The 22448-nt window shown below is 42.4% G+C and overlaps 1 pseudogene; it reads left to right on the forward strand.

Moving 5' to 3' along the window:
- The first annotated feature begins 18634 nt into the window (after positions 1 to 18634).
- LOC102885730 lies at positions 18635 to 20702 on the forward strand (annotated as a pseudogene).
- Positions 20703 to 22448: the final 1746 nt, after the last annotated feature.

The following is a 22448-nucleotide window of genomic DNA, read 5'->3' on the forward strand; positions in this document are numbered from 1 at the left end:
GCTTCCCCCCCACACACCTGAGCCCTGCAGCCCCCAGCCCTCCCACAGGCATCCTCCACCACTCTGACACCTAGAACTCCTATAGGCAACCCCAGCTGGCAAGCCTCACTTTTGTGGCAAATACTTAATGTCTGCCAGGTGTAAATCAAGGTTACTTCTGGGCAGGAATGGGGTCCAGAGGAACCAGTAATCTATCTTCTGGGAGGTCTTGTGTGGTAGAAAGAAATGACCACTGGATGGTGAGTCAGGGTGACTTGGACTTCAATTCCAATCTGTTTCCAATTAACTCTGTGTTAAGTCACTTAAATTCTGTGGGCTTCAGTTTACTCATCTGTAAAATGAAAAGATTATCCTAAAGGACCTGATTCTGTGGCACTTTCAGTCTGAATATGCACCCACCAAAGGCTTTTGCATGAGTTTCCCCGTGTGAACACTTCAGGTGAGGAGACTCTGGAAACCTTAGACTGCGCCCCCCTCCAGGTTGAGTGTTCCATAATTTACACCAGCAGTTTCTTTTTAGATACATGAAAACTTTGGGGGAAATCCCAACAAGTGTGCATGTGGTTGGAAAGAGGTAGAGAACTTTAAAAAATTTTTTCTTTTGGAGTTTTTCAAATGTTTCCAATTTTAGGGATTAATTCTTTAACCTTTGGATCCCTTCCCCTTCCACTCCCACTGCCATGATGTTTCTCTGCTTCACTGTAGGTCCCTACATTTCTCTTTATATATAGAACACTCCCAGGGAAGCAGGTGAGGCCATAGCCTCGTGCTTGCTACCCCATCAGACTGTGAGCCTGAGATGACCCAGCCACCCTCCTCTGAGTACTCAGCATTGTTATTTAGACTGTTGCCATTGCACAATATAATTATTATCTTCAAATACATGCTCCCTTCACCCATCCACTGGTGCAGGGAGTCTGGCAAGTGGAGGGCCTGTGGTTCCTGGAAGAGCTTTCCCTCAGCTCTGGTCACTCAGTCCCTGTAGAATCAAGCCACGAAGTAGTAGCTTTGTGGTTTGCTGAAATACCCACCTTTTCAATGCTAGTCCTTAGGTGGGAATTTGAGTCTAAGTTATTCCACGTGCCAGAAAATAGGTGTCCATGTGGCCTCAGGAATACTACTGTAATCTGAATTCAATAGAGAAAGTTGATTTCTTGGAGTTTCTGGTGGACACTCCTTGTTGACTGGTGCCCAAGCCTACCATCCACACCGTAACAGGGAGGTAACTGAGATGACTGAGGTTCATTCCTGGGTGGTTATGTACAAAATGTATAGCATCATCACAGCAACCCTCCAAGGTAGGTATTACTGCAGATGAGAAAACAGAAGATCAGAGTGGGCCCCTTCACCCTGTGAAAGGTTCCCATCACCAGTCTGAGGCCTGTCCCTAATATTGTTGGGGCCAGTGCAAGAGTATACAGATTTCCAAAGATAAGCTAGAAATCAAGCTTACAAGAATCACAGAAAGCATTCTGTCCTCCTACCTTAAAGACAGACCTTCCAGTCTGGAAAGCCAGGCTCTGAGTAGAATTCTCAGACTCCCTGGGGATTTGCATCAGGCTTAGCTGTGGGGGAGGGCTGACTTCCAGTCTCAGACCCAGCTTTGAGCTCCCCTCCCTTTGTCTCCCCTCCAACTCCATCCCATACTGCGAATGGTCCCCTATGCACACCTATGGACATCCCCACCCTCAGCCCAAACTCATCCTCCTCACGTACACAGCTATCCCTGGCCACCCTTTGGTGCATATCGGTGTCATAGTCAGCTGTGGGAGGAAGGGTCCTGGAGTCAGGTTTGGGGAGTTTGGGCAGGGAATCCTGAGGTCCTGGGTGCTGAAGCAGTGGTGTGGGCCCCGAGAAGGTACATCCCAACAGTTCTGCGTCTGGGTCTAAGGGCAGTAATTGAACTCCAAGTCCGTGGCTTTGGAGTTCTCTCTATAAGCCCTCCTGTCTGCTTGCTTTCCATCTCCTTCAGCCCCTCATCTTCTCCTGTGCCTTTGATCACGTTTTACTTCTCCTCTGAATCCCCTCTTCTGTTTCCTCCACAGTCACCCACCCATCTGGAGTGAGGACTTTGGGGTCACTGTCCAGGTGTGGATACTGGTGTCAAAAAGCAGAACGAAGGAGGTGGGAACCTAGTGCTCATTTCTCTTTGCCGCTTTCTCTATTACCATGACAGAAGAGTTAGCGTCCCATACTCTCTTCTCCAAATGCTGCGAAGACCCTGAGGAAAGACCCTGAGGGGCCAGGTCAGGCTCTGGAACTGGGCTAATGATGGCCATCCATGGTCTTATTTTCAAATAAACCCCTAAATTTTGACAAATGTAATGGCATTGGACCATTGTACCTTCATATGACTTGACTCTTAGTGGATAGAGGGTGGTGTCTTTAGAAGGGAGTGGCCATTCTACCTGTCAACTGTGACGGGGAGTGGGGAGGTGGCAGGTGCTGGGACAGGACATGGACACCTGGAGACACTGTGAGAGAATTGGCAGCTATTCCTTTCTCTGAGTATTGCTGCCTGAACTCCAAGGGCTGTGATAAACTTGCCTGGGGTAAGCAGGCTCTGGCCACACAGCCACAACCAGGCAAGGAGGAATCATCACTAGCCACGGCTCCAAGTTAACTCTTGGGTTAAGTTCCTCTGCCATCTGGCACCTTTGACAAAGGATTGTCAAGCTTTCTCTCTGGAAGTTCTGCAAAGGGGAGCTAAGGTCCTACTAATCTGGCAAGCAGATACCCGGGCCCAATGTCTGTGCTTCCTGAATGTAACTTCAACTCTTTATATGCCCTGGCTGCTCCACCAGAGGGGTCCTGTTACAAGTGGAGGCATCAGTTACAAAGGGAGCCTGCAGACCTCTTAAATACTGGCCTGTGTTTAGTGCAGTCTAGGTTAGTATGTTTTCTTGGGTTCTCATTCTTTTGAAAAATTTTATTTCATATATAGTATTTTTTAAAATGTTGACCAGCCAAGGCACCATGCTCCTGAACCAAATGAATGTGAGGGGAACACTTTCTCCCTAGTGTCAGTGGTATGGCAGTGGCCCAGCACACTGGGAGGAGCTCTGGAAAACCAACCTGCTTCTGTCCCTCACATGCTTTAGTATGGGCCAGGGGCTCACCTCTTATCTGTAACACTGAGATCAGAAAGCACCTAATGTCTAGGGTTGTTATGCAAATTAGATAAGACAGCCCACACTGTAACTATGCTGTGAACTTGCTGTTTCTACAGCAGGGTGGCTGCACAGTGATCAAGAGGACAAAAGGAGACTTTCCAGGGTTCTACCTAACATCTGCAGGGCCCAGGGTAAGTGTATAAGTTTGTGACTTTATTTAAAAGTTATTGTGTAATATCTGCTATATGCTCTAGTTCGTCACTTTGGCATGTATGTACCTTTATGACGCTCTGGAAGGCCAGGTTTGAATTTAGAATTTTCTGATGTGATTCTCCAAATTCTCTGCTGGGACATAACAGAACTGGAGAGCTGGCTCCAGCCTTGACCTGACCCTCTTATTTTTGCCTGGCTCTCTGTGCGACCCTGGGAGCTAGAGCCTCCCTACCTTTTCCACCCTGGACTCCATGCTTCTGATTCTGTGGGGAAGGGGTGAGAAAGTGGGGGGAGGGTTCAGATATGTGCCCTCTAAGGAAGCTCCCAGGGAGTTTCGATGTGCTTCTTTATTAAAGAACCATGGATTTATTTATCCTCTTTTATGAAGCACACATTTATTAAGTGTCTATTGTATACCCCAAATTGCCCTTGCCTCTTCAGGGCTCAGCCAGACTCTGCCAGAATAAGTGTCCAGGAGTGTCCCAGATAGAGTGCCAGCATCAGGCACAGGACTTGGTGGGCATGAAGTTCCTAACTGAGTTCCAAAGAGTGCAGAACCTTCCCAGGGAAAGGAGATACTGACCTATTTCACTTTCGATCAAGTATGTGGGGAGGGTAGCTCCAGAAAAGTGGGAAGAATCAAGTGGCTAAAATGCTAGCAAGTTCTGTTAACAACTTCTGTGGGCAAATGTGAGAGTCTAGAGTAGCTGGAAATCCCAGACACAAGACCTGCTGCTCTTTTCCAGGGCCTCCATCAGATGCCACCTGCCTCCCCAGATCTTTCTTGCTTGAAGCAAAAGTCTTAGGCCATGGGGAAGGAGTAGGACCCCCCACAAGCCCAGAAAGAGTTTGACTGACTCAGGATGGAGGGGCTGCACTCTGTGAAATCACCATCCACCATCCTGGAGGCCTAGTTTCATGGGTCTAACCAAGAATGAGACTAGACTGGGGAATGGGATGTGTCCCCCAGCCCTATCAGAAGGCTAACACAAATAGCAAGCAAGAGCTTAGAGAGAGACCCTGTCCATGGCACAGCCATGCAGGGACGTGAAAGCTGAGGAAGGAGCAGGAGCATTGAGAAAAACCCTCTGGCATATATTCACACAATGGAATAGTATTCTGCAATGAAAAAGAATGAGGTATGATACATGCTGTGGTGTGCGTGAACCCTGCAAACAGTGTGCTCAGTGAAGGAAGCCAGACACAAAGACCGTGTAGCGTATGATTTCATTTATGTGAAATGTCCAGACAGGACAGAAAATAGATTAGTGGTTGTTGGGTATGAGGAGGATGAGGAGTGGGAGGTGAAGGCTAAAGGGTTCCCTTTTAGAGTGATGAAAATATTCTCAAATGGATTGGGGGGATGGATGCTCAGCTCTATGAATATATGAATAACCTTTGAATGGAATACTCTAAATGGGTGCATTGTATGTTAGGTGAATTATATCTCAACAAAGCTCTTTTCAAAATCCTTCTGGAGAGATTTGAAGCTGTGGTGCCCTGAGGGTAACTATAGCAACAATAAAACCCAAACCTAGTTTACCACTGACTAGATTAACAAACTCTATACTAATGTCCTGACAAGAGAAGAGACAAGCCTATTCCATGCACAAATATTATTTACCTCAGTCCCTACTGTTCTTCTCTACAAAAATTGTACAAAAAAGTCAAGGGAAAAAACCCAACCCATTATTAAGAGATAAAGCAATTGGCAGAACCAGACCCAGTCATGGCCCAGATATTGGAACTATTAGATATAGGCTTTAAAATAACTACAATTAAAATGTTAAAGATCTAATGAAAAAGATGGACAATATACATGAACAGATGGAGAATTTCAGCCAAGAGAAAAACTAGGAAAAACATGACATAGATTTTAGAAAGAGGACTGTGGAAGCAGTATGGAGGAGAGAGAGCTATGGGGGAGGTTAGGACATTATTGCAGGAGGCAGTATTATGGGGGCTTGACTCACTGCAGGAGAATTTTTAGGCAAGGAGGGTGTGGTAATTACTTTGAGTACTGTCATGATGATTATATGAGAAGGCACAAACTACAGAAGTATATTTTAAAATAGAATTAAAAGATTATAATTCAGACACTCCCATTTAGCAGTTGCCTGGTCTGTCTAAAGACACCACATTCTGGTGCATAGCCATTCTACCAGGCATGGCTGTGCTGAGCGTCTGGGCAGGACCAGTCTAATCTGTGGGCAAAGGGGTGCTATTGGTAGCTCCCCACAAGTTGCCTGGTCCTGAACTGCCTTCCTGCCCTAGTACTGTGTTGTCCTGGCCTCTATGGGTTAGGAGAATGGATGGAGAAGGGAACCTTCTTTCCGATCAGATATTCATGCCAGGTGACACTCAGCTTGTTTTGAGAATGAATAAAAATAAAATTTCTTTAACTTGATAGGACTGGGGCTGGAAGACTCGGGAAGCTGGAGACATGGAAGGTTTGGGAAAAGAGGAAAAAGAATCAGAACAAAAGACAGTGCTCTTCCAAGAAAATTAGCCTAAATTGGCGGCTTTCAAATATTTTTTGATTTGACTCACTGTAACAAATATATTTGTGATTCAGTGCATGTACACACACTCAAAACTGAAACAAAATCTTTTTGAAATACTCTTACCCTAACTGCGCACCATGTATGTTCTCTGACATTTTCTCTTTGAGTCTATCCCATTCTTTAAGCAACCTCTGAAATTGATTTCTAACAGCTTTATTCAAGCATCATTTACATACCGTAAAACCTATCCTTTTGGGTTTTGAGGGAAAGGAAAAGAGAGTGTCTTCAGGCTGGGGGCTCCCACCCCCCCTTCCCTGCCTTGCAGATCCCCAGAAAACCACCCTCTCTGACTGGGCCCCAATTTGAAAAACCCTCTAACCGGCATTTTGAGGACAATTGGGGACATTAAATGATATCTAATTGATGTTATTTTTTAAAAGTGATAATGATATTGTCATATAGGAGATTCACACTGAAGTGTTGCAATGCGTGCAGCTTCTTTTCAAATGCTTCATTAAAAAGGATACGTGTGTGTATACAAAGAGAGATAGCAAATGTGACAATGTCAACAATAGGTAAATCTAGATGAAGGGCATAGTTGTTCGTTTTATTATTGTATTATTCTTTCAACTTTCCTATAGGTTCGAAAACTTCTGAAATCAGTCAATGGTGGTGAACATGAACTGTGAATGATTTAGCCCAGTGAGTGGAAGACACGGACTGGCAACAGCCTCCAGGTTCTGCAGGTAAAAAGCTGCTGCTGAGAGCATGGTGATGGGCTTTCTCCCTTCACCATGGACAGAGAAGAGACAGATGAGTGCAGAATGCCCTGTGGCTAGGACAGAGGCTCTGTTGCCAGAGGGCTGGGAGTTCTGGTCTTACGTGGTGAGAAAGAATTTGAGGGCGAGACAAACAGCAAGGAGGAAAGCGCAAGGTTAATTAAAGAGCGAGCGAGCCTCATAAGGCTGTCTGGTTTATAAACTTTTGTTCTTGGAGGCAGGGCTGGGAATCGTGGTGCTGACATAGCCTCGTTATCTCCTCCCAGTAGGTGGGGAGTTCAGTTTCCCATTCTTTCTTCCTTATATGTTGCTTCTGGAACTGTCATGGCATCAGGTGCCTGATGGGAGCAGCAGTATTTGCAGTGTGGATAAAATTATAATGGTATTATAATTAGCCAAAGATGGCGTATAGTCTGGAAGAAACCAGTTTTGGTTTATACCCCCTTGCCAGGGCTAAAACAGGGAGACCTGCAGAAAAGAAAAAAATTCCGGAGGCCTATCCTGGTTGGGAAGGAGGTGTCCCTGGGCTGTCTATCCTGCCTCAGCTCCAAGGGAGGAAGAAGACTTACGGGAAGGGCTTCCTAAGGCTGGAGGTCTCTGAAAAAAGGGCGTAGTCTCTTGGCTCCGTTATGAGTCAAGGGTGAATAGGGAGGAGGATGTGAATCCCTATGCACTCCTGAGCTCTGAGGTGCCACCGTCATGTTTGCTGGGCACTTAGGGGCATGGCCTCTGCATCTGATTCAACCCCATCAACGTTAATTGAACATCTGTGGTGTGCCAGGCACCATGCTGGTTCCGGAGACTAAGCAGCTGCACTGCCTAACTGCAGGCAGACAAGTAACCGAACTGAGACTGGGTTCAACTCTCCCCGCAGCCCCACCCAACTCTGTCTGTGTTTCCCTGTTTGGACAGTGGTGATGATGGTCAGGTGGCGGGCACACCTACCCCTGCTCCCCCTCCCGCTGCTTTTGTGTAGGGCTGGAAACAAAAATAGAGATCCTGTTTTATATACCTTTCCTAGACAAGAGTCCAGACAGTTTGCGGTGTGTGATTAGAAAATGGTTTTGTTTTCATGGATTTGCTAAATCTCAGGAGTGCCAGAGGAAGGCCCAGGCAGAGCGTGACTGCCTGCAGCCTGTTTTGCTCCACACGGGAAATGAATCGGAAAGTTAACTATGACTCTTAACCCTGCATCCTGGAAATTCTAGGTTTAGATAAAATCAGCTTCCTCATTTGTCAGTGAGTAAGATCAGCTGATCTTTAAATTACCTAGCAGCTCTCATGTCCTGTGATAAGCAACACCTGTCCTAACTTAAATCAAACAAAAACCAGCTGATCTAAAAATGCAACCTGATGATTCCATTTCCTCTATTCCTAAGAAAGTAGTGAGCATATATCCACGAAATACACAATGAAGAATAAATATTCATGTATTAAACAAAAATTTAACTTAAAATTTTAAGGTTTTTTTTTAAAGTTTATTAGGCCATTGCTAGCAGAAAAGAAGACAGGTCATGGGGCATGGAGTCTAAACCACCAGCAGCATGGCTAGGCAGAAGAGACATGTCCATCGTCCTTGAATTTTATGAGCATTTTTATACGTCAAGTAGGGAGAGAAGATGCTAGGCGTTCTGAAAGGATTTTCATGAGCTACAGACAAAGCGGGTGAGAGACGGCGAAGCGGGGCTCCTTCTGCAATAGGCCAGCAGAGTCTGTGTGGCTCACGTGTAAACAAGAAGCGGAGGCTCTTGGGGTTCAACTGCACCTCACTATTCCCTCTTTTTAGATAACCTCAAGAATAGCTACCTAGAAGTTAATTTAATAATTACATCGTTAACTAATGAGTATGAGCAGTCTTTCATTGGTTTTGCACTTTAGTTGTTAACTGATTAACCCTTTTGTCTCTTCCTTCCACCTTCTGGCCTGCTGTAACTTAATTTTGGACACCTCGGAATTATCTCCTTGCCACATGCATAGAACTGAGTGTAGTAAATCAAATTTATAACAAATATGATCTGATACCTATCCGATCATAACAGAATTGTTACCATGTTGTATAGCAATGAGACAAAAATGGGCAGCATGTCTCTACATAAGTGTAGTCAAATAACCTTTCCCAGCCCAATCTAACTCTTCATTTGTTATTTTTCCAGTCATGGAATCAACTCCAACACTGACCATTTTCTCTGTTAATGTGCACTGTAATAGTCTCCAGCATGTTCTAGAGGGAAGGGCTCTGAATGAGGTGACAGAACCTTGGGGTCCAGTCCTCAATGAGCCTCTAACAAGCTATGTGACCTCTGAGTCTCAGTTTCGTCCTCTGCAAGACCAGGGGGTTAAGTAGATCCTCCAGCTCAAAGGTCTACAGCTTCCCCAGAAGCCCTCTGGCCCTGCTCATGGAAACTTCCACCTCCACCTTCCCTCATCCACCCCGTTATCTTGAGCACACACACAGCAGAGTGGGAGGCAGGCTTGTGGCCGGCTGGGGGCCGAGGCAGCGATTGGCCAGGAGGAGTGGAGAGATGTGCTGGGATGGGGATGGGGGCAGAGCAAAGGCCCAGAGGAGGGAGCCACCCAGTGAGAATGGGATCTAGGAAAGTCCCTGCCAGAGACTTAGGTGGTGGGAAGGGGAAGTAAGGAGAGGAGCCTTCACCTTCAGATTTTTAAAACCAGCTGAAGCAGGGCAACTTTCAGCACTAGGCTTGAGCAGTTTATATTTTAAAAAATAGTCATTATATTATTTTTCCATTAAAAAATAATAGATGAGTTTTGCAAGATAAGGAGTTCTGAAGATCTGCACAACAATGTGAATATACTGAACGCTACTGAATTATACACCTAAAAATGGTTAAGATGGTACTTTTTGTGTTATATACTTTTAATCACAATTTTTAAAAGGGGGTGAGGGAATAATAGACAAGCTTCACAAAAGTTGGAAAAGACTGAAAAGTAACAAAAGTCAAAATCCAATCCCCAAACACCATTAATTAACCAATTAACATTTGACACATTTCCTGCCAGTTTTCTATTCTACAGGAGTTTTCTTAAACTTAATTAGGTTCACATTGCATGTATGCTTTAAAAACAATGAACTTTGTAAATGTAACTTCTTTGTGTTACATTTGCTTCATACATTTACATGTATGCTTTAAAAACAATGAACTTTGTAAATGTAACTTCTTTGTGTTACATGTGCTTCATACAAAACATTTTTAATGGCTGCCCACCATTTTATAGTGTATTCTAATTATTCCCTTATATTTGGTCATTTGAGTTGTTTCCTATTTTCCACTATTATCAATAATGCTTTAACACATCTTGTGACTAATCAATGCATCTTTGTGCATAAAATATTATTTGAATTTAGAATTGAAGATTGGTTCCTAGAAGTGGAATTACTGGGTCAAATGGTATGATTAAAAGGATTTTGATATATGCCGTCAGTCCTCTTTCTAGAAAGGGGACAGAGTATCATTGCAAGAGAGAGCTCAGTGCAGCTAGAGGATGAGAATCACCTAGGGAGGAAGGCGATCTTCACACGCCCTCTTCAAACCTCCTCCCCTCATCTCTGGATGTCCGGAATTCTTTGAGAGGGAGACAAAGCCTTTGTCCCTCTCTTAGAGAGGAAAGGCTTTATAGGCACACCTGGCAAGGGACGTGAATTCTGGTTTGTGTGGATGAAGGTATAGGATCCTGCTTTAATTAGAGGAGAAGGGATTATAGAAGTGAAAGTAGCTCCTGGTTGACGAGGCATGTCACTGAGGAAGGGATGGACACTCCCACCAGCTCTGCCAGGGGTCTGCCCATGGCATTGCTCTGGTGTCATAGGAACTCACTAATACTGCTCTATGGCCCACAGGGCCACTTTACCTGCCCCTTTCTTACAGGGGACCATCCTTGACAGTTCCATTTGCAAAGTGTTCTCTGTCCCTCTCTATGTGATTTCTGCACTGTCTTTTCCTTAGGATGGTAGAGCACATAACTCTCCTGCTAATAGATGTGGCTGGACTAGTGCCTCATGGAGCTCTGAGGTCAGACAAGTGGGTTTAATTTCATTTCTGCCACATGGGGAAATGGGAGATAAAACACCAACCTTGCAGAGTTGTGGGGCAGATTGTCTGGCACAGAGCACACTCAACACATTTGGCTCAGTGTGTGTACCACATAAATGCACCTCTGAGTCCCAAGTTGTAGAAGGCAACCTTGCTTTCTTGAGGCCATAGGTTATAAAAAAATTAGGGATACATTAAGCAAAATAGAAACTGTTCTAAGTGATTATGTGATTTGAAATGTGGTTGTTTATGTGTGTGTGTGATAGCAAAATTTTTTGGTCCCGGACTCCAGTTGGACATGACATCACCATACAGGCGTGTCAAAACTGAACTTATTGTCTGCCTCTGGATGTCTGCACCAACCACATTATCATGCACTCACTAAGCGTCTCCCACGAGCAGATTGTCCAGGTGTGCCATATTTAGGAGTCTTACCTCCTGGATTAGATTATAAATTCCTAAGGTTAGAGACTAGACTACCTGTATGTTGTCCATAATACTCAGCACATTACTTACTATGCAAGTGCACTTAGTAAATGATTGTGAATGAAGAAAATAGAATGACAGAAAATTTGCAGTGCAGGGGGACTTTCTTTTCTGAAAACAAGATCTATAACGTTATGATGGGAAATGAAGAAAAATTTCATAATGCCTCCCTAAACAAGAGATTTTTACAGAGTTAGGTATAAATTCAGACGGCAAATGTTTTTGTTTTTGTTGTTGTAATTTTTTTTAAAAAAAATTACAGTCGACATTCCACATTATATTAGTATTTGGATACTTATACAACTTATGGATATTTATACAACTTATGAAGTGATCCCCCAATAAGTCTAGTACCCACCTGACAATATATGTAGTTATTACAATATTATTGAGTATATTCCCTTTATGCCATGCTTTACATCCCCATGACTATTTTGTAACTGCCAATTTGTACTTCTTAATCCCTTCACCTTTTTCACTCAGCCCCTCAAACTTCTTCCCATCAGATGACATTTTTTAAATAATTAGAATGGTTCACAATTCATGATCAACCAGTTATTTGCCTGAATTCCTTTCCTAGTCATTCCACACTGGTCTAGTTAGAAACTAGTTTTGTATCTAGCCATAGTCTTTGCCTTGAATGTTCTATTGCAGGGGTGGTAGGGTATGCAGGGCAGGCTAGGTAGTGGGTCCAGCCCTGTCTTCCCTTTGACCAGCCTACAGTTTCCCTTATCTGAGGCTCTGGGGTCAGTGGGCCCTCTCTCTGCCTAACAGGCATGCTGAGAAAGCAACTGAGATAATGTAGGTAAAGATGCCTGCAAATTGCAAACTGCCAAACCAAAGTAATGAGAAGCCCTTATTATTTTTTCTCTACAGTAAAACTAAGGCTATTTGGAGAGCTGAACTCAGTTTGAGCTGAGAGCCCAGTCCCTCCCAGCTGTCTCAGCTGTTCTCAGGAATTCTGCGGCAGCCACACCCTCAGTTCACAGCTGGCTCAACTGATTCAGAGAACATCTCTCCCCACCCACCCTAACAGCTCATCCCCCAATCTTTTCACCCTTTCTATCCAAGCATATTTGTGACTAGCTCCCAAATATATGCTACAGAGCTCACTCGTTTAATCAGGGAGAATAAAGCAATCTGATGCTGTGTCCACACTGCTCCAGGAAGGGAGCCACTGCTTTCTCCCAGGCATCTCATTTAATGATTGTTCTTTCCAGAGCAGGTATTATTCACACTTTCACAGATGAGGAAACCAAATTTGAGAGAGGCCAAGTAACTCGTCCTGGTCACACATTCAGGCTCTAGCTCCTTCTTCTTTGTACAAATTTTGTTGGGTGGTGGTAAGAACACTTAATACGAGATCTACCCTCTTAACAAAGCATACACTACATTATTGTACTGTGGGTACAATGTTGTGTAGCAGATCTCTAGAATTTACTTGGCTTACTCAGTTGAAATTCTGCGCCTGCTGATCAGTAACTTACCATTGCCTAAACAAGAAACAGGGCCCTGAAGCCCTCTAGCTGTATTTATACTGGTGCAGTACAATAGAACTTTTTAGCTTCAATAGAATTGATTGAAAACTGTCGAAACAAAAAGAACCATTTTGTCCACTGCTCATTCCAGGGAGGTCTAGGGGAGGCACAGGCTTTCCTTATCAGATGAGATTTTCTCTAGGGCCCCTGCCCTTCCTATGCATCCTCACTGGACAAAAACCTGCACTCACCACCATGGGGACACACTGAGCAACTGGCCTCTGCTCCAAGTCCCTGACAGAGGCTATGCCAATGCCCAGCTGTTTGCTCCAAGCTGAGCTTTCAGTCAAGGTGCAAGCAGGGACACTCCGGGTCTTATTATTATAAGCCGAAGCCCTAGGCTTCGCCCTCTATTCTGGCTTCTGCTCAACAGAGCAGCTGGAGAAGTGGTACCTCGAGGGCTCCCTGACTATTTTTATGTGGCCATCTGCCCTCCAGACCAGGCTTGGCATGCAGCAATAGGCCTGAGGAATGCCACGGCAGGTGGGTGACGCCCAGACAGCTGAGGACACCCAGCCCTGCTCCTGACTGTTCTAGGGACGCTGGAAATGTGGCAGGAGGAGACCAAGGGGAAAAAAAGAAGCCTTTTACATATCATAGCTTCTGTACACCCTTGATTCCTTTTCTATTTCTAGAATGAGCTGAGGCCAGCTCTACCCTGCCATTGCTGGAGTCTGGGTGGCAGGCTCAGGCAGGAAGCACACACAGTATGCTGGTCAGACTCATCGGCTAGCTGCTGATCTCAATCCATCAGAGGAGAGGGCATAGCAAATGGTCAGCAGAGAAAACACATCCAAAGGAAGCCTAGGGCTTCAGCTTGTATTAATCAGACCTGGAGGGCTCCTGCTGCCACCTTGACTGAAAGCTCAGCTTGGAGCAGTCAAGCAGCCAGGTCTTGGTCAGGGCCATCATCAGATTTGTGGTTAAGAGGACAGGCTTGCTTCATTCACAGCATCCTGGGAGGGAGGAAGCACTGTAAAACATCAGTCTATGGAAACCCCTTTTCATGATAGAAAATTTTAAACATGAAAAAATTAGAGACAAGGATAATAAACCCATGTATCCATCATGTAGAAGTATTTTCTTAAACAAATGTTATCAGTATACCTGTTTCCTAATAAAAGATTTTTTTTTAAAAGGGTGTGTTTTAGAATAGGGTGTGTAAGAGTTATAGTGCATGTTTTATTTGTCCTCAGGAAGAAATGAGAATATAAATGGGTCAGATATTTTGAAGGTAGTTTATTGAATTTCTGTCACACCTTTCTTTTTCTTTAGTAAAGGGCATTTACTTCCCAAGCATTGATGGCTGTCTGCCGCAAGCAAAGCTCCCTTCCAGTCTCCGTGTTTGGATCCGCCAGCTCTTAGGGTCCAAGAAGAGGTAGGTCAAGGAGGCCAGAACCCTGGGCTGGCACTACTGGGACTTTGAGAAAAGCACTTAAATTCTAGATTCTAGGCTTCCTCTTACGTAGAATAATCATGATAGTGTTGACCTTAACTGTATTGTTCTGAAAACCAAATACAACTATCTTGAAATCATAGAAGTATTTTGTAATGATAAAAATATTCAAAACTTTAAAGGAGTTATTTGGAACATGCCTGAACCAACAGGGGTTAGAAACTCTCTTGCAGGCCCCTAAAACTGCCCTCCCTCCAGATGGAGAGGTTCGAAAACTGAACCTGTGGGCAAGGGTTCTGGATGCAAATGGCGGTCAACCGGTTAGATGCTCTTGGGCCTGGTTAGGAAGCCGGACTCTCCCTCTCACTCTTCCTGCCGCCCACTGGGACTTCAGAGTGCTAAAGGCGCTGCTTCAGTAGCCTGCCTCAGACCCAATGGCAACCCTTCTCATGACCATGAACACCTCATTCCCTGGGCGAAACACTTTTATGCTTGAACTGTGTAGAATGATTGTTCTTCCTTATGTGAATCCTGCCTGAAACGGGCAACTTCGAGAATGAAAGAAGGGCTGCAGTCACAGGGCAGTCGCTGGAGCCGAAAGGGCCCTGACCCTGCTGGACCTTACTTCTTTCTCCTGTTTCTGCTTGGTTTGGTCACTGTGTTTGTCTCTTAGGCTTTTTATGTGGCAGGAGCCATGGATGCTGCTTGGACCAGCCTGGGTCACGTAGCACATGGGCAGTTTTACATTTGGTAGCTCTACCAAATATTATAGAGTTGGGTACCCAGCTGCCCTTTGAAGAAGGGTGTTTGTTTCACCAAAAGAATGGGAAGGGATGTTTTGCAGAGAGAAGCAACACATGACACAGAAACTTATAACCAAGACAACCAAGACGAGCTCTGGACTCTGGCATCTGGGGGCTACATTTGCTGTTGCTGAATGATCCTTCACAACCACCCACCCAAAAACGCAGTAGCTTAAAAGACAGCTATTTTTTTCTTGTTCCTCTGGCTGCTGCCTGGTTGGTGGCTCTGCTTGGGGCTGCATGCCATCCGCGTGTGACTCCAGGCTGCATGGCAGGTTCAGACCTGCTCCACATGTCTCACTTTGGAGGCCTGCTGAAAGGTCAGCGGTTACTTGGACATGTTCTTGTCATGACAATCATGAGAGTGCCCAAGGCCAGGCCAGGCATGCACACTGAAGGCTCAGCTCAGGTTTTATCTGCAAATACACCAAGCCTGCCATGACTGGGCTCCAGTGACTTAGACATCTTGAAATTTTCCAAAACTTTGGCTGACTATTCTAAACATTATATTGGCCCTTCTATACAAAATCCAATGGGATTTTCAAATAAATATTTCCTGTTCAAGCCATTTTTCTTGAGCACCATAAATAAAGCTGCTATATGTCAAATGTCTTTCCAGCTTCATGAAAGGAAAAAACCTATAAAACTATCTTCAACCAAGAACACAAATCTTGCATTTTAAGTAAAAGATGAACACTTTGATGTGAAATTTTATGTGAAAGAGTTGAAGCTTCCTTGATACTAATTCAACTTTTACAGTCTTGATTTTTAGGTTTCTCAAAAAGTTGTTTTCTCATTGAAAAATAAATACTTAGAAGCAGCAGAACCAAACCATTAATCAAAATTGTTGTATCTCCAACTCATGAAAACCAAGTCAAGAAAGCATTTCATTGGTATATCATGTTCCATATGAATATTTTCTTGAAGTTCTATTAAATACCTTCTGTCTGAAAATGCTTGACTTTAAAACACTTTTTATTATGAGAAACATTAAACATATCAAAAGTAGAGAAAATAGCATAATGAACCCCTATGCGCCCATTGCCCGGCTTTGACAATGATCAATTCATGAGTAATCTTGTTTCATCTATGTTCTCAAGTGCTTTCCACCACAGTTCAAAGCATCTTGAAGCATATCCCAGATATAATTTATTTTGTGTATAAATATTTCAGTTTGTAGATCTAAAAGATAGGGAGTCCTTTTGGAAACATAACCATTATCATACCTAAAAGTTAATTTTTAAATATTATGTTTATTTATTTTAACCATTTAATAGACAATCCTAAGAACTTTCATGTCTTCTAATGTTAAGAAAATCAGAAAAAATGCACTTGATACTGCTTTTTTTTGTTTAAATTTTAATTAGTTTCAAGTATACAGTACATTGGTTAGACATCTATATAGTAAAATGATCCCCCCAATTGCTCACTCCCTCCCCTGACCCTCCACCTAGCCAATGCATTCATGCTAATTGCATTCCTTATACCGTGCTTCCCATCCCCGTGACCATCAATCAGCTACTAATTTGTACTTCTTTAACCCTTCACCCCATTCTCTGCCCCCCAAACCACCCTCCCCTGTCCATCACCAAATTGTCCACTATATTTGTTAGTCTGTTTTTGATTAGTTTGTTCTTTTAATTCCTTAAATTCTGTATATAAGTGGAATTATATAGTGTTTATCTTTCTCTGTCTGATTTAAATACCTTCTAGGTTCATCAAAGCAATATCTTTTCCCACCTCCTTCTTTTTCATATGTAGGGGTCTTGTTTTCTTATCCTTTTAGCCACTCTATCCCTTGGTTGGAGCAGTTAATTCTTTTCCATTTAAGGTACTTATTGATAGGAATGTAGTTGTTACCATTCTTTATTCCTGTTTTTGATACGTGTTTTTTCTTCTTAAAGAAGTCCCTCCAACATTTCCTGTAACTCTCTTAAGAAATCAGCTGCGAGTCATATGGGTGTTCCCTTATATGTAATTATTTGTTTTTCTCTTGCTGCTTTTAGAATTTTTTATTTGTATTTAACCTTTGGCATTTTAATTATGATGTGTCTTGGTGTGGGCCTCTTTGGATCCCTGAATTTTGGAATCTTCTGAGCTTCCTGGGGTTTTATGTCCATTTCCTTCACCAGGTTAGGAAAGTTTTCCATCATTATTTCTTCAAACAGCTGTTCAATATCTTGGTTTTCTTCAGTTATACCAATTGGAAAAATATTTGGAGCCTTAATAGTGTCCCATATCCTCCTTAAATCATCTTTATAGTATTGGCCTCTTTTTTCTTGCCATTCTGTTTGAGTGCCATGATTGGCTTTCCTGTCCTCTAGATAGGGCATGTGATCTTCTTTATTCACTTTGTTTATTCCTTTATTTATTCCATTTAATAAACTTCTCATCTCAGATAATGTGTTCTCCATTTCAGGCTGGTTCCCTCTTATGATCTCCATCTCCATTTTTATCTCTTTGTTGGAGTGCTCTACATTTCCCAAAAGTTCATTGAGCATCTTTATAACCAGCGTTTTGAACTCTGCATCTGTTAGATTACTTGACTCCATTATATCTGGATCTCTGTTCTGTTTTCTCATATGGTTTCTGCTTCTTTGTCTTTCTATTTTGGCTGCCTTTCCGTGTCTGTTTCTATGGACTAAGCAAAGTTCCTAAGTCTTTTGATCTTATTATTGTGGATTTGTGAAGTAGGTGTCCAGTGGCACAGTCCTGAGAGGGGTTCAGCTGTAGGCCAAATTTAGCCCAAGCCTCTGCCCCTCTGGGGCCACCTGTCAAGATTCAGCCAGCAATCTACAGATGCTGTTTTTTATATTTGCCTCAAAAGGCCACACCAGAAACCAAGTTTAGACCCAGCGTGAATCTAGACTGCTCAGCAAGGAGCATCTGACTCGATACACCTGGATATGGCTTGGGTGGGGCTCGGGTTGGGGAAGGCAGGATTTCAGAGAATCCTCTGGGCAGAGTGACCTCTGTTATCCAGCTTGATGACGTCAAGGCTATGGCAGCGCTGATTCCATGCACTGGAGCAGGGAGGTCTCAACAAGGAACAATGGATACCACTGGCGCTTTTGTACAGAGCAAGTCTCACCTCGGCCTTCACTCTGACAATGTCTCCCTGTAAGTCCCTGGTTCCCCCTGCGTGCAGCCGAATCGGCACTGGTACTCAGAGCAAGCAGGTCCATCACTGCGAAAATCCACTTGTAGACACAGCCCCTTTAAGAGGCATCTGCTGCTGCCGCTGCCACAGCCTCCATCTCACTCAGCTGCTTGGAACCGGGCAGCCCTGCATCCTGGCCCCATCCTACCTTCTGCTGTCGCAAGGTGATTTCTTGGATTTCTCCCTAGTTGTATGGCTTGTTCATCTAGATCCCAGGCGATTTTTCCTTGCTGCTGCTCCTTGTTTCTGTCACAACTTTGATTTGGTCGCCAGAGGGATGAACAGAGCCCCTATCATCTATGCCATTTTTTTCTCCTCCTCTTTCTTTCTTTTTAAAAAATTACTACCTCTATAGGTAGGGGATCTGTTGGCCAAGAAGGGAAATTTACAAATCTGAGCCATTTGTAATTGAATAGATCTTAAAACTTTAAAAAATGTACTCATAGAGAAGACCTGAACTTTTGGGCAGGACAGACCCAAGGCAGTGGCTTTGCGGAGGTGTCCTCCTCCTGCAGCCCCATTTCCAGGACATATAGCCTAAGTAAGCCCTAAGAAGGTCAGTGCTCCTACCCAAACACAGAAGGACCACAGATTCCAAGCTGGGTTTGCTTTCTGTGCTGCCAGGATTCCTAAGATAAAAAATATAAAGACCTGAAGGGAGTTTTTCCTGTCCAAAGATGAAAAATAGTACCACTACCATTTTTCAGGAGGAGCTTGAGGAAATACAAGAAGCATTTAATAAAAATAGATATTGACAACAGTGAGTATGTCAGTGGCTATGAATTTGAGGACCTGTTTAAGGAAGCAAAGCTTCCTCTGCCTGGCTACAGAGTGTTTGAGATCATGGAGAAAATTCTAGCAGTTGCTGACAACAACAAAGATGACAAAATCAGTTTCAAAGAGTTTGTGTCACTAATGCAAGAGTGAAAAAGCAAAGGCATCAGCAAAACATTCCAAAAACTAATCAACAAGAGGAAAGAGATTACTGTTATTGGAGGAACTTCATCTATTTCTAGTGAGGGCACACAGCATTCTTATTCAGAGGAAGAAAAAGTGGCTTTTGTTAACTGGATAAACCCTGAAGAATGACCCTGACTATAAGCATCTTATAGCCATGAATACCAGTGATGGCAGTCTTTTCAATTCCCTTGTAGATGGCATTCTTCTTTGCAAAATGATCAACTTATCTAAACCAGATACAACTGGTGAAAGAGCCATTAATAAGAAAAAGCTCACCCCTCCACTATTTCTAAAAATTTAAACATAGTCTTGAATTCTGCTGTGGTTGTACAGTGGTCAACACTGGTGCACAGGATCTCAAAGAAGGAAAACGTCGCTTGGTCTTGGGACTTCTCTGGCAGATCATCAAAGTTGGTCTGTCTGCTAATATTGAGATTTCCTGGAATGAAGCTCTGATTGCATGCTAAATTAATTTGAGGAACTAGAAGAGCTGATGAAGCTTTCTCCAGAGGAATTACTGCTGTGATGGGTGAACTACCATTTGACCAATGCAGGATGGCACACCATCAACAACTTCAGCTACGACGTTAAGTATTCAAGAGCTTATTTTAATTTGCTTAATTAGTTTGCACCTAAAGGTAACTGGGATGATGAGCCTGCCATTGCCATTGACCTTTCAGGATTTAAAGAGGTAAATGACCTGAAGTGTGCTAGATTCTTTCTTCAAGAAGCAGATATACTGGGTTGCAGAGAGTTTGTTACTCCTGCAGGTGAGGTTTCAGGTAATCTGTTTAATACACACCCATGCCTACGCAGGCCTGATAATAATGACATTAATATAAATTTATGGGAAGGAGAGAGCAAGAAAGAAAGAACTGGATGAATTGGGGTGGGGGGTGTCAATCCATACATTAATCATTTGTACAGTAATCTTGCAAATGGCTTAGTGATTTTTCAGCTCTATGAAATGATCTGCATGCCAGACAACTGAAGCCATGTTGTCAAACTTCCTTTGCACTTGGAGGGAACATGAAGAAGATCGAGAACTGTAACTATGCAGGAGAACTTGAGAAGAATAGGGCCAAATTCTCCTTGGTTGGCATTGCTGGACAGGACCTAAATGAAGAGAATTCAACACTTACTCTGGCATTTGTATGGCAGGTGAGAAGGTACACATTGAATGTGTTATCAGGTCTTGAAGAAAGTGAAAAAGTAAATGATAAAGTTATTATTAAATGAGTCAATCAGACTTTTAAAAGTGCACACAAAAATACTTCTATTTCCAGCTTCATGGACAAATAAATCTATTAGCACTATTTTACGTTCCCTAGATTTATTTAATAGGTGCCACTCCACCAAATGAAGTTCATCAAGAAATGCGCAAAAGAGAAGATCTTTCCGATGAAGATAAGCTGAACAATGCTAAATATTGCCATGTTGCTCAAAAGATTGGTGCTTGGATATTTGCCTTACCTGATGAACTTGTAAAAGTGAAATAAAAAATGGATATGATGGTGTTCACATGCTTAGTGAGAAAAGGACTGAACAGAACAAAATAAACATTTAATGTGATTTTCTAACACATTAAATGTTTACAGAATTCTGAAATGTAGTGGGTATAAAATCAGAGATTATTTGTATGCTCAAAAGAGTTGTATAATTCACTTATTAATAGATACTGATAATGGAATATGTTCATCAAACTGATATTTCATGATGAAATTATTTTCACTTCCTGAAATTCTCATTAAAATAAGACTAATTCATTCTTTTGCATAGTTCAAAAGAGATCAGTTCAAAACTTTTTTTGCAGGTCCTGCTGTGAAATGTTTTGATGTGTGTGTGTGTGTGTGTGTGCGTGCGCGTGTGTTAATTTTGATCATAAATGTATTCAGTCATAATCCAGTTTAATCTCTTTGTTTTTTTTCCTCCAACTATGTGAAGTGGTCTAAAACTTTAACTTTTTTGTAAATTTCTATATTGTCTAAAAATTTTAAGTGACAAGTATTATCCTATTAACGTTAACATTTATATATATATTAAACTAAATCTCAAAGAAACCCCAAAATTCATTCTCTTATATAAGAAGCCAGAGTTTTTTACAGAAAACTTAATTTTAACTGCATAGATATTCTACATATGCTAGTTTGGCAATACAGCCTTAACTATGACAGGCAGCATATATATATGTTGGTAGGACATTATTAGAGAAATATGTATGTGTATATACTTTCTTAAATGGTATGTATAATTGGTCAGTCAGCCAGCCATTAACCATTTATTGTTCCCCCCGCTGTGTATACTTTTCAGTTTATAGATATCTTGGATGTGCATACAGTTATTTTTTGCCTGACTTCTTCCAAATATTCACAACCAAATATTGGCAAAAGGATCTCAGTACACTATAATGTTAACTTCATATTACAGATGTTAATTTTGATCTGTACTGAAGCCCTAAATAATTTAGAACATGCCTATCGAATATCTTTAGTAGAAAATAACACAAAACCTATTCAACATAGAATATTTTTACATGTTTTTTTTTCCACAGCCTCCTACAGGTTAGCAGTGTTTGGTTAATGCTTGTGTTACTTGGGAATAGCTAAGCCTGAGAGCTATTTTTGTCCAAGGTTTTAGCAGTGGACAGATTCTGCTAACAATTGAACTCAGAAATCTACTTCCTCCATCTTCCACTGTTAGTGCCAGTGAGCAAAACTGCTGTGCAAAAATTTGCTGTCACTTTATGTCAGTGTAATGAGTAGTCTAAATCCCCCTTCTACCATTGATTAAAATATACATATTAGTAAGAGTGAGACTGCTCATGTGTTTAGAATAGACTTTTTTTAACTGAAATTATCAACAGGTGGAACTATACAATATATTCTTCTACAAAAGAAATTTCCTTTCCTTTTATATTTTGGTGGTTGTTTTCTTATATGAAGATTAAAATTTGTTCTTGCTCTTTTTTGAGATTATTTAAATCATGTTTCCTGTTTTAATTTTTTTCACCATTATTTTTACTAAGTTATCTGTGTATGCAAAAATTTTTTTTAAATGTACTCATATTCTTTGTGAAGTTTCTCCCTTACAACGAACCTGAGATCCGATCTAGAGTGAGCAGATATTTTATTTTGTTAAATAGATTTCAAAATGCTGCACTGGGAGGCCATGCCCTGCCTAAGACAGATCTGGAAGTTGATCGCCAGGCAGAGGGGAGGATGAGAGTGTTTTGATGTAGGTCCTCACACTGCCATTTCCTCAAAAGCCAAGTGTCTCTCAGTGGACATCTAATTCTCGCTCTGAGAACTTTTATGTTGTATTTTAATTTAGATGATTACATGTCGTGTGTGTGTGTGTGTGTGTGTGTGTGTGTGTGTGTGTGTGTGTGTGTGTGTGTGTGTGTGTGTGTGTGTGTGTGTGTGTGTGTGTGTGTGTGTGTGTGTG

Source organism: Pteropus alecto, unplaced genomic scaffold (genome assembly GCF_000325575.1).
Source record: "Pteropus alecto unplaced genomic scaffold, ASM32557v1 scaffold233, whole genome shotgun sequence".
In the NCBI taxonomy this organism is placed as follows: domain Eukaryota; kingdom Metazoa; phylum Chordata; class Mammalia; order Chiroptera; family Pteropodidae; genus Pteropus; species Pteropus alecto.